Here is a 12910-nt window from a genome sequence, read left to right on the forward strand (position 1 = left end):
GAGAGAGGGCATCAGCCCTAACATTCTTACTACCAGACAGGTAGGAGACCACATAATTAAACCAAGACAAAAATAGCGCCCATCTGGCCTGTCAGGGCGACAAACGTTTTGCTTCAGGTAGATAAGTTAAATTCTTGTGGTCAGTAAGAATGAGCACTGGCACGCCAGTACCCTCGAAAAGATGCCTCCATTCCTTAAGTGCCAAAATTATGGCCAGTAATTCCCTGTCGCCAATTTCATAATTGCACTCCGCTGGAGACAATTTCTTAGAGAAGAAACCACATGGATGCAAGGAACCGTCAGGCATAGGATGTTGAAACAAAGGGCACCTACTCCAGTCTCAGATGCATCGACCTCAAGAATGAAAGGCAGGACAGGGTTAGGATGAGCCAGAACTGGAGCGGCAGCAAAGGCATTCTTAAGACTATCAAAGGCCTTAATGGCAGTAGGTGACCAATGGAGTGGATCATTCTCTTTACAGGTCATGTCTGTTATAGGTTTGACCAAGGAAGAAAAGTTTTTAATAAACTTTCTATAGTAATTGGCGAACCCCAAAAAAGTTGAATAGACCGAATACCAACTGGGCAAGGCCACTGCAGAACTTCAGATAACTTGTCAGGATCCATGGAGAACCCTGCAACGGAGATAACATAACCTAGGAAGGTTACTTGAGTCTGATGGAACTCACATTTCTCAAGTTTACAAAACAGGCCGTTCTCGCATAGTCTCTGAAGAACCCATGTAACATCAGAACGATGAGCCTCAAGTGTGGGTGAGTGTATGAGGATGTCGTCTAAGTACACCACAACACATTGTTGCAACATATCTCGTAGGACATCATTAATAAATTCCTGAAAAACAGCAGGAGCATTACATAGGCCAAAGGGCATTACAAGATACTTATAATGCCCGCTCCTGGTGTTAAAATCTGTTTTCTATTCGTGACCTTCCTTAATGCTAACGAGATTGTACGCTCCTCTCAAATCAAGTTTAGTAAAGACCGTAGCTCCCTTGAGGTGTTCAAAGAGTTCCGTAATAAGCGGAATAGGGTAAGCATTCTTAATGGTAAGACGATTAAGACCCCTATAATCGATACATGGTCTTAACTCGCCACCCATTTTCTTCACAAAGAAGAAGCCAGCCCCTGCAGGAGAGCAGGATTTGCGGACGATCCCCTGTGACAGAGCATCGGCAACATACTACTCCATAGCACAATTCTCTGCAACAGATAGAGGGTACACCCGGCCCCGAGGAGGAATGGTTCCGGGTTGCAGGTCTATGGCACAATCGTAAGACCGGTGAGGAGGCAACGTACCGGCACACACCTTGTCAAACACGTCTATTAACTCTCGGTACTCCTCTGGCAATTGAGATACCGAAAATGTGCACAAGACTTTAACTGGTTTCCGAAGACAAGTGGAAATACATTGCGGCAACCACAACAAAATTTCAGACCTGCATCAGTCGAGACTGGGATTGTGCTTTTGGAGCCAGGGATAACCCAGAACAACCGGAAAATGAGGAGAGTTTATCACCTGGAACTGGAGGGTTTCAAAATGGAGAGCCCCAACAGCCATGGACAACGGAGCAGTTTTGTGAGTAACAAGTGCGGGCTGAAGGGGCCTGTCATCAATGGCCTCAATAGCAAGCGGAACGGACTGAGGCAAAACAGGAATGGAGTGCTTTGATACAAAAGTACTGTCAATGAAATAGCCCGCAACACCAGAGTCAACAAGTGCCTGGGTGACTATGGAGGAGTCCACCCAGGAAAGGACAACCGTGACCAAAGGTTTCTCTTTAGCGGTTCCGGGGACGAGGATAAACCACCCAAGGTCTACCCCCGACAGGACCTTAGGTGTGATCGTTTACCGCCCGTGTAGGACAAGACTTCAAAAAGTGGCCCTGTAAACCACAATAGAGGCAGAGCCCCTCCCTCCTCCTAAAGGCCCTCTCCACCGTGGAGAGACATGTGAATCCCAACTGCATCGGCTCAGCAGTACCTGGTGACTCGGGACCAGGAGGCATGGGAGGAGAGGGAGGCATGGGTGGGAACGAACACATAGGAGACAACAGAACAGGAGGCTTCCGCAAGTGCTCCTTGAAAGAGGGCTTCTCACTTAGTCTGATGTCAATTAGGATCAAAAAAGACACCAATGCCTTGAGATCTTCTGGTAAATCTCTGACAGCAACTTTGTCTTTAATCGCATCAGAGAGCCCATGAAAGAAGGCGGCAACAAGGGCTTCATTGTTCCAACCTACCTCTGCGGCAAGTGTACGGAACTCAATGGCATACTGAGCAAAAGATCTTGTACCTTGCTGAATGGACATGAGTCGTTTAGCAGCAGAGGAGGAGCGAGCCGGAAAATCAAATACCCTTCGAAAGGAGGCCACAAATTCAGGGTAATTTGAAATCACAGGTTTATTAGTCTCCCACAAAGGATTAGCCCAGGAAAGAGCTGTGTCAGAGAGTAACGAGATGAAAAATACCACCTTAGCTCTGTCAGAGGGAAACGCCTGAGGTAACATCTCAAAGTATATGCCCACCTGGTTCAAAAATCCTCTGCACTGATTAGGATCGCCTCCATATTGCTGAGGTAGAGGTGCAGAATCGGACATGCTCCTGGTAGGACTAGGTGCAGCAACAGGAGCAGCCATAACTTGCGGGACAGTTTGGTCCAAATGTGCAGTACAAGTCAGCAGGGTTTGCAGGGCTAGTGCAAATTGATCCAAGCAGTGATCCTGTTCATCCATCCTGGAAATGATGGCAGGTAAAGGTGGATTATTAGTCAGGGTGCCAGGAATCAGACTGAGACGAGAAGTGCAAAAATAATCACACCTTTATTAATAGCAAAGAATAATAAAAAGTCCACAAATCAAATAACAAGCCAGGAATCAAAACCAGAGCTGGTAGTCAGACGAGCCGAGTCAGGACTGGAGCCAAAGCGAGTATTTAGACAAGCCGAGTCAAGAACCAGGAGAACAGCAGAGTCAGGAACAAGCCAAGGATCAGGAACCAGGAGGGACATCAGACAGCCAGGTAATACACAGGAGCTCTCACAAACAGGTCTGAGACAACGCAAGGGCAAAGCATACTGAACAGAGGCCCTTTAAATAATAAGTGATGACATCACTGCATCCTGTCTCACACGGATTATGTACACCAGTCTGGCCATAAAAGGAAGTGCAGGAAATGAGCAGCATCACACAGTATGCACAAGAGTCAGCAAAAGAGGTGAGTAAAATGGCTGCCAGCAGCACATGGCAAACAAAGCAGGGAAAAAACCCTGACACTCCCCTTTCTTTTGTTCTCTTTCTCCCCTCTCTGTTGCTGTCTCTCTCTCCCCCTCACATTTGCTCTCTCTCCCCACTCTTTTTTGCTCTCTCTCCCCCCTCTCTTATGCTGTCTCTCTCCCCCTCTTTTTTGCTCTCTGACCTCTCTTTTTGCTCTCTCTCTCTCCTCCCTCTCTTTTGTATTCTCTCTCCCCTCTCTTTTGCACTCTCCCCCTCTCTTTTGCTCTCTCTCTCTCCCCTCTCTTTTGCGCTCTCTCTCGCCTCTCTTTTGCACTCTCCCCCCTCTCTTTTGCTCTCTCTCCCCTCTCTTTTTCTCTCTCTCCCCTTTCTCCCCCTCTCTTTTGCTGTCTATCTCCCTCTCTTCTGCTCTCTCTATCTGCCCTATTTTGCTCTCTCTCCCCCTTTCTTTTGCTCTCCCTCCCCCTCTCTTTTGCTGTCTCTATCCCTCTCTTTTGCTCTCTCTATCCCCCCTCTTTTGCTCTCTCTATCCCCTTCTTTTGCTCTCTCTATCCCCCTCTTTTGCTCTCTCTATCCCCTCTTTTGCGCTCTCCCCCCTCTCTTTTGCACTCTCACCCCTCTCTGTTGCTCTGTCTCCCCTTTCTTTTGCTCTCCCTTCTCCTTTTATTTGCTCTCCCTCCCCCTCTCTTTTGCTCTCTCTATCCCCCCTCTTTTGCTCTCTCTATCCCCCTCTTTTGCTCTCTCTCTATCCCCCTCTCTCTCCCCTCTTTTGCGCTCTCCCCCCTCTCTTTTGCTCTCTCTCGCCTCTCTTTTGCTGTCTCCCTCTCTTTTGCTATCTCTAGCTCCCCTATTTTGCTCTCTCTCTTTCTTTTGCTCTCCCTCCCCCCTCTCTTTTGCTCTCTCTCTCTCTCCCTCTCTCTCTCTCTCTCTCTCTCTCTCTCTCTATCTCCCCTCTTTTGCTCTCTCTCTATCCCAGCTCTTTTGAGCTTTCTCTCTCTCGTCTGCACAGCCCATCTGGCCCCGCCCACATCACACCCTGCCCCGTCCGCATCACGTCTGGCCCAAACCGTCACGCCCGGGCCTGCCCCCATAACGCCTGGTCGGCCCAGGCCCACAGCCCAGATGCCAGTTCAGTGTGTTGAAGGCCAGGTGTGTTTGTCCTCGCGCTGTCTCTACTGCGCAAGACAGCTTCGGACAAACACACTTGGCCTTTTATATTATAGGATATATATATAGATAGATAGATAGATAGATAGATAGATAGATAGATAGATAGATAGATAGATAGATAGATAGATATATAGATAGATATATAGATATATAGATATAAAACCAAAATACCATCAGATATATATAGAAATATTTATTTAAGAATATATTCTTGTGTGTAAAGAACATTGGAATGTTTAATATTCCTATTTTCATGTCTGCTGCTGTTCTGGTAACATACGAGCAATTGCACAAGAGCAAAGCCTGTCAATCACCCCAAACAAATGTGCTCAGGGTAATATATCTCCACCTCCTCAGAGGTGGCAAAGAGGTAAAGAAGCTGTGGTTTGACTGCTGCTTCTTACATTCAGGTAAGCAGCACAGTGAATAAAAATCAGTGATTGTTTTAAAATAAAAAAATCATATATTTTTATTTAAATCTGAGGTTTTTTATTTAAAGGGATGTTACACAGTCTGTTTCATTGTTGTAATAAAAAAGCACTAAGCGGTTGCATAAACTTAATATAAATCATTACAATATGCATTATTCATCTATTTAAATACATTTTAACTTTTTATTTGTTTTTTTGCACTGCATTTGTACTTCCTGTCACAGACTTACATGGGAAGGAGGACTTTGCAGGAAGTTTTATCTCAGCCTGATGTCATAAAACGTCTGGGCTAGTTAATAGACTAGATAACAGGGAGTCAGATTTGCTCATGCCCAGAACTGACAGAAGAAAATCCTCTGCTCTTAAAACACTGGGGCAGGGGCTACTCTGGGAATTTCTAAGTGATAATTTTTTTCAGGAAAACTTATTTGCTGTTTTTCACAAAATTTTTATATTTACTTTGATTTAACATTTGTTTTTACCAAAGGAGCACTGTTTAATACCTCTTTAAATAAAATGCTTTTTTAATGAAACACGTATCTAAATATAGTTTCTATTAAAAGGGATAGTAAAGCCCAACATTTTATTTTATGATTCAGATAGAACATACAATTTTAAACAACTTTCCAATTTAATTCTATTATCAAATTTTCTTCATTCTCTTGTTATCCATTGCTGAAGGGACAGCATTGCACTACTGACAGGAAGCTGAAAATATCTATTTAGCCAATCACAAGAGACAAATGTGTGCAGGCACCAATTAGCAGCAGCTCCCACTAGTGTATGATATGTGCATATTCATTTTTTAACAAGGGATACTAAGAGAACAAAGCACATTTGAAAACAGAAGTGAATTTAAAAGTGTCTTAAAATAACATGCTCTATCTGAATCATGCAAGTTTAATTTTGACTTTCCTATCCCTTTAAGGTACATTATAATCCAAAGGTTATTCATCCTGAAATAAAGACATAAAACCCATACGCCTAGATTTGGAGTTCTGCGTTAGCCTTAAAAAGCAGTGTTAAGTGGTCCTAACGCTGCTTTTTATCTAACGCTCGTATTACAAGTCAGGCCGGAAAGGGTCTACCGCTCACTTTCTTTCCGCGACTCAAGGCTACCGCAAATCCCCTTACATCAATTGCGTATCCTATCTTTTCTATGGGATTTGTCTAACGCTGGTATTACGAGTCTTGGAAGAAGTGAGTGGTACAGCCTCTTCCGCCAAGACTAAAACCGCAAAAAAAAGTCAGTAGTTAAGAGTTTTATGCGCTAACGCCGGAACATAAAGCTCTTAACTACTGTGCTATAAAGTACACTAACACCCATAAACTACCTATGAACCCCTAAACCGAGCCCCCCCCACATCGCAAACCCTATAATAAAATTTTTTAACCCCTAATCTTCCGACCGGACATCGCCGCCACCTACATTATCCCTATGAACCCCTAATCTGCTGCCCCTAACATCGCCGACACCTATATTATATTTATTACCCCCTAATCTGCCCCGCCAATGTCGCCGCCACCTACCTACACTTATTAACCCCTAATCTGCCGACTGGACATCGCCACCACTATAATAAATGTATTAACCCCTAAACTGCTGCCCTCCCGCCTCGAAAACACTATAATAAATGTTATTAACCCCTAATCTGCCCTCCCTAACATCGCCGCCACCTACCTACAATTATTAACCCCTAAACTCCCGCCCCCAACATCGCCGCTACTATAATAAAGTTATTAACCCCTAAACCTAAGTCTAACCCTAACCCTAACAACCCCCTAACTTAAATATAATTTAAATAAAACGAACTAAATTTACTATAATTAAATAAATTATTCCTATTTAAAACTAAATACTTACCTATAAAATAAACCCTAATATAGCTACAATGACTATAATTAAATAAATTATTCCTATTTAAAACTAAATACTTACCTATAAAATAAACCCTAATATAGCTACAATATAACTAATAGTTACATTGTAGCTATTTTAGGATTTATATTTATTTTACAGGCAACTTTGTATTTATTTTAACTAGATACAATAGCTATTAAATAGTTAATAACTATTTAATAGCTACCTAGTTAAAATAATTACAAAATTACCTGTAAAATAAATCCTAACCTAAGTTACAAATACACCTAACACTACACTATAAATAAATTAATTAAATAAATTACCTACAATTATCTAAACTAAAATACAATTAAATAAACTAAACTATAATACAAAAACAAACAAACAAACAAACACTAAATTACAGAATATAAAAAAAATTACAAGAAGTTTAAACTAATTACACCTAATCTAAGACCCCTAATAAAATAAAAAAAGCCCCCCAAAATAATAAAATGCCCTACCTTATCCTAAATTACAAAGTAATCAGCTCTTTTACAAGCCCTTAAAAGGACTTTTTTGCGGGGCATTGCCCCAAAGTAATCAGCTCTTTTACCTGTAAATAAAAGTACAACACCCCCCCCCCCAACATGACAACCCACCACCCACATACCCCTACTCTAAAACCCACCCAAACCCCCCTTAAAAAACTATCACTAACCCCTTGAAGATCTCCCTACCTTGAATAGTCTTCACCCAGCCGAGCCGAATTCTTCATCCAAGCGGGGCAGAAGAGGTCGTCCATCCGGTTGAAGTCTTCATCCAAGCGGGGCAGAAGAGGTCTTCCATCCGAATGAAGTCTTCATCCAAGCGGAATCTTCTATCTTCATCAATCCGGAGCGGAGCAGCAGCATCCTGGAGACCTCCGATGCGGAACATCCATCCTGGCCCAACGACTTCCTGACGAATGACGGTTCCTTTAAATGACGTCATCCAAGATGGCGTCCCTCGAATTCCGATTGGCTGATAGGATTCTATCAGCCAATCGGAATTAAGGTAGGAAAAATCTGATTGGCTGATTCAATCAGCCAATCAGATTGAAGTTCAATCCTATTGGCTGATCCAATCAGCCAATCGGATTGACCTCTCATTCTATTGTCTGATCGGAACAGCCAATAGAATGCAAGGTCAATCCGATTGGCTGATTGGATCAGCCAATCGGATTGAACTTCAATCAGATTGGCTCATTAAATCAGCCAATCAGATTTTTCCTACCTTAATTCCGATTGGCTGATAGATAGATCCTATCAGCCAATCGGAATACTAGGGACACCATCTTGGATGACGTCATTTAAAGGAACCGTCATTCGTCGGGAAGTCGTCGGCCAGGGTGGATGTTCTGCGTCGGAGGTCTTCAGGATGCTGCCGCTCCACTCTGGATGGATGAAGATAGAAGATTCTGCTTGGATGACGACTTCAATCAGATGGAAGACCTCTTCTGCCCCGCTTGGATGAAGACTTCAACCGGATGGAGGACCTCTTCTGCCCCACTTGGATGAAGACTTCTACCGGATGGAGGACCTCTTCTGCCCCGCTTGGATGAAGAATTCGGCTCGGCTGGGTGAAGACGACTCAAGGTAGGGAGATCTTCAGGGGGTTAGTGTTAGGTTTGGGTGGGTTTTAGAGTAGGGGTATGTGGGTGGTGGGTTGTAATTTTGGGGGGTATTGTACTTTTATTTACAGGTAAAAGAGCTGATTACTTTGGGGCAATGCCCGCAAAAAGCCCTTTTAAGGGCTGGTAAAAGAGCTGATTACTTTGTAATTTAGGATAGGGTAGGGCATTTTATTATTTGGGGGGGGGCTTTTTTATTTTATTAGGGGGCTTAGATTAGGTGTAATTAGTTTAAACTTCTTCTAATTTTTTTTTATTTTCTGTAATTTAGTGTTGTTTTTTTAATTTATTGATAGTGTAGTGTCCGGTGTATTTGTAACTTAGGTTAGGATTTATTTTACAGGTAATTTTGTAATTATTTTAACTAGGTGGCTATTAAATAGTTATTAACTATTTAATAGCTATTGTACCTAGTTAAAATAAATACAAAGTTGTCTGTAAAATAAATATAAATCCTAAAATAGCTACAATGTAACTATTAGTATTATTTTATAGGTAAGTATTTAGTTTTAAATAGGAATAATTTATTTAATTATAGTAAATTTAATTCGTTTTATTTATATTTAAGTTAGGGGGGTGTTAGGGTTAGGGTTAGACTTAGGTTTAGGGGTTAATAACTTTATTATAGTGGCGGCGATATTGGGGGCAGGAGTTTAGGGGTTAATAATTGTAGGTAGGTGGCGGCGATGTTAGGGAGGGCAGATTAGGGGTTAATAAAATGTATTATAGTGTTTGCGAGGCGGGAGTGCGGCGGTTTAGGGGTTAATACATTTATTATAGTGGCGGCGATGTCCGGTCGGCAGATTAGGTGTTAATAAGTGTGGGTAGGTGGTGGCGGCGACATTGGGGCGGCAGATTAGGGGTTAATAAAATGTATTATAATGTTTGCGAGGCGGGAGTGTGGCGGTTTAGGTGTTAATACATTTATTATAGTGGCGGTGATGTCCGGTCGGGAGACTAGGGGTTAATAAGTGTAGGTAGGTGGTGGCGACGTTGGGGGGGGCAGATTAGGGGTTAATAAATATAATATAGGTGTCGGCGATGTTAGGAGCAGAAGATTAGTGGTTCATAGCTATAATGTAGGTTGCAGTGGTGTCCGGAGTCGGCAGATTAGGGGTTAATAATATAATGTAGGTGTCAGAGATAGCAGGGGCGGCAGATTAGGGGTTAATAAGTGTAAGGTTAGGGGTGTTTAGACTCGGGGTTCATGTTAGGGCGTTAGGTGTAGACTTAGAAAGTGTTTCCCCATAGGAAACAATGGGGCTGCGTTAGGAGCTGAACGCTGCTTTTTTGCAGGTGTTAAGTTTTTTTTCAGCCAGCTCAGCCCCATTGTTTCCTATGGGGACATCGTGCATGAGCACGTTTTTCCAGCTTACCGGTACCATAAGCAACGCTGGTATTGAGGGTTGAAGTGGCGGTAAATATGCCTGTACACTCCCTTTTCTGAGGCTAACGCAGCCATTCAGACAATTCGTAATACCAGCGTTGTCTTAAGTGTGCGCTGGAATAAAAGGCTTGTTAGCACCGCAGGTCTCCAAATCTAGGCGAAAATGTTTCTTGCATGATTCAGATAGAGCATATAATTTTTAACAACTTTCCAATTTACTTCTATTATCAAATGTCTTCATTTTTATATTATCCTTTATTAAAAAGCAGGAAGGTAAGTTCAGGAGTGTGCACATGCCTTCAGCACTGTATGGTAGCAGTTTTGCAACAATTTTATACATTAGCAAGAATATTAGAGGGCAGCACTGTTTCCTGTCATGTAGTGCTCCAGATGTGCACACTACCTATCTAGATAACTCTTCTACAAAAAATAACATACAGAATGAACAACAGAATGAAGCAAATTTGATAATAGAAGTAAATTGGAAACTTTTTTTAAAAAAAGTATTCTCTTTCTGAATCATAAGAGAAAAAAATGTTGGTTCCATGTCTCTTTAATTCCATGAATCCATACACAATGTCATGCTGTCCCAGACAGGTTTCTGTAAGATTATTTTTTGCATTTTTTCTGTCTAGAAGATATTATCACATAGAATTATGTTATAAAAAAAAAAACCCTACAGAGTTAAAAAATAAACTGCAAGGGACATAAACAAAACATTTTTCTTTTATGATTCAGATAGCGCATACAATTTATAGATTTTAAATTTGACTCTTTTATCAAATTTGCTTCATTCTCTTGGTATCCTTTCTGTGTACATAAGTCAAAATGAAACTTTAATGACTAACTCTTACTAAGTTTCAAGAAGCTCAATGAATAGAATATTGTTTGGAGTGGAATAGATCTGCACAAGGATCTGTTTGAGGAAGTAGCAAGCAGTAAAAATGAACTATAATGTTATCGTTTTAGTCAAATAAAGCTATTTATATTGTTGTTATTAAGGTAATACATTTTTTTCTCCTTCCTATAAGTACAGCTGAAAAGTTGATCAAATATGAACCCATGAAACTGGAGATAGTGAACTTTCCAATAAAAGATCTATCTATGTATTTTTAATGGTATGTAAATCAGTAATTTTCTGATATAACTGGAAAAATTATCTGTAACGTTATTATTCTAAAAATGAAACCTTTATGTAGAAAACCATGATTTAAATTGATTTAAATCAAGTCTTACTGCTAGTCATTTAAATTGTGATTTAAATCAATTTGTTTTCAAACAAATTAACCTTGGTAAGTAGGCTCGCATGAGCATTCCTTGTTTTAGTATATGGAACCCATAGGCTAAAAGGTAGATCTGTAAAAATTATTAGTCCCCTATGCAGACTCAGTGGAAAGTGAAATTAGAAAATGTAGGGAAATGTTACTATTAGAGAAGTGGATTCAGATTACGAAAATGAATGTCCAAATGAATGCAACAACAAAATTTAAGAAAACTAAAAAATACTGACGAAATTTGTCAGTATTAATTTGTTTAATTTAAATTGATTTTTAAAGCTTAATACCTACCTAAAAGTGCTTTGGAGAGTGCGCTAACCTGATCCTCTTCTTACCAGAACCCTGGCTGTGCTAACAGGAGGCTTAGCGGGCTCGGCACCCAGGACCTCAACTAACAGTGCAGGTCCTGGGAGCCGACCTGCTAAACTGATAGTTTTAGATTGCAATGCCGCAAATTTAATTCATAAAAGCTACACAGAAATATACAAAGTATGATCCTAATTTTCTAAAGTAACACAGAAATTTTTAAAACATAATAAGAATTTGTGAAATCACTGCTAGAGCTAAATATAAATGTAATAAAATATAAATGAGAAAGTATAAAGCTTAAATTCAATAATACTGAAAGGACCCAATCTGAAATGTAAACTAATATAAAACACAAAGCACACAGTGTAAGTGTAACAAAACTCTCATAACATGCAGTGCTATATTGCACTAGGCTTGTCTCTGCTTAACATACACCTGCAGATCCCTACAGTATTAACCCTAACTGGGAAACCTAACTGGAATAATCCCTAAACAATCAGGACCACCATCATAATTAAAGTGAACGTAAATATAGTGTTTTGAAATGCTAGCCTGAATCTATGGAATAAATTAAATGGACCTTAATTCATGTTTTGGAAGTGAACATGTACTAAAACATAACTTTTTTTTTCATCGTTCTATTAAAATATCCCCTTCAGCCTCCCAGTGTTAATTTTGACGGCAAATTTCAATTTAGTCTTAGTTTTAGTCTTTTGACTAAAATGCCATTTTAGTTTTAGTCGTCTTTTAGTCATCTGAATTGTTTTAGTTTTAGTCTAGTTTTAGTCGACTGAATCTCCAGTAGATTTTAGTCGACTAAATCTCCAGTAGATTTTAGTCGACTAAAATCTAAGGGGTTTAGTTAAAGTGTAATGCATTATTTAAGCATTTATCTATAATTTGCAAACTGATTATATACTCCAGGAGTAAACATAACACCTATTAATATTTATGGTATTAAGGTTTAAACATGCAATACAGACACAGATTTAGCCGTTGTGATATATAACGTCTTTATTAAACTTAAAATTAAATAAAACCAAGTTTCATAAACAAACAGACGTGAAACTTTAAAATATAAAAAAACAAAACTGTAAACTGTATTGGCTGTATTGAACATATTACCCAATATAAAAACTTTAACAGTTCTCTGTTAATAATTAAAACAAGTATCAAGTAACTCAACACAGCAAAAAGTTTCTGCAGCTAGCACAGGCACAGCATAACTTAAACCCATATTCATGGGTTATGCTTATTTCTATAGGAAGAATCAATTGATTGTTCACAGATTTGAAAAATTTTCGGCAACGATATTAGCACTGCTCTAGAACTTCCAAACTCATTATATACTCCTGGAGTAAAGGTTTATTAACCTGATTTTATTTATGGTATTAAGGTTTGAACATGCAATACAAATTTAACAGATTTAACTGTTGTAGTATATAACATGTCTTTATATATCTTAAAATTTAATAAAATTAAGTTTCGTAAATTTTACAAAAGAGCAGTAATTGGATATGGATTGATTATAACACCTTGCATAAAATGTTTTTGTCAGCAAATTTTGATTTA

The sequence above is a fragment of the Bombina bombina genome, chromosome 3, assembly GCF_027579735.1.
Source record: "Bombina bombina isolate aBomBom1 chromosome 3, aBomBom1.pri, whole genome shotgun sequence".
Classification (NCBI taxonomy): Eukaryota; Metazoa; Chordata; class Amphibia; order Anura; family Bombinatoridae; genus Bombina; species Bombina bombina.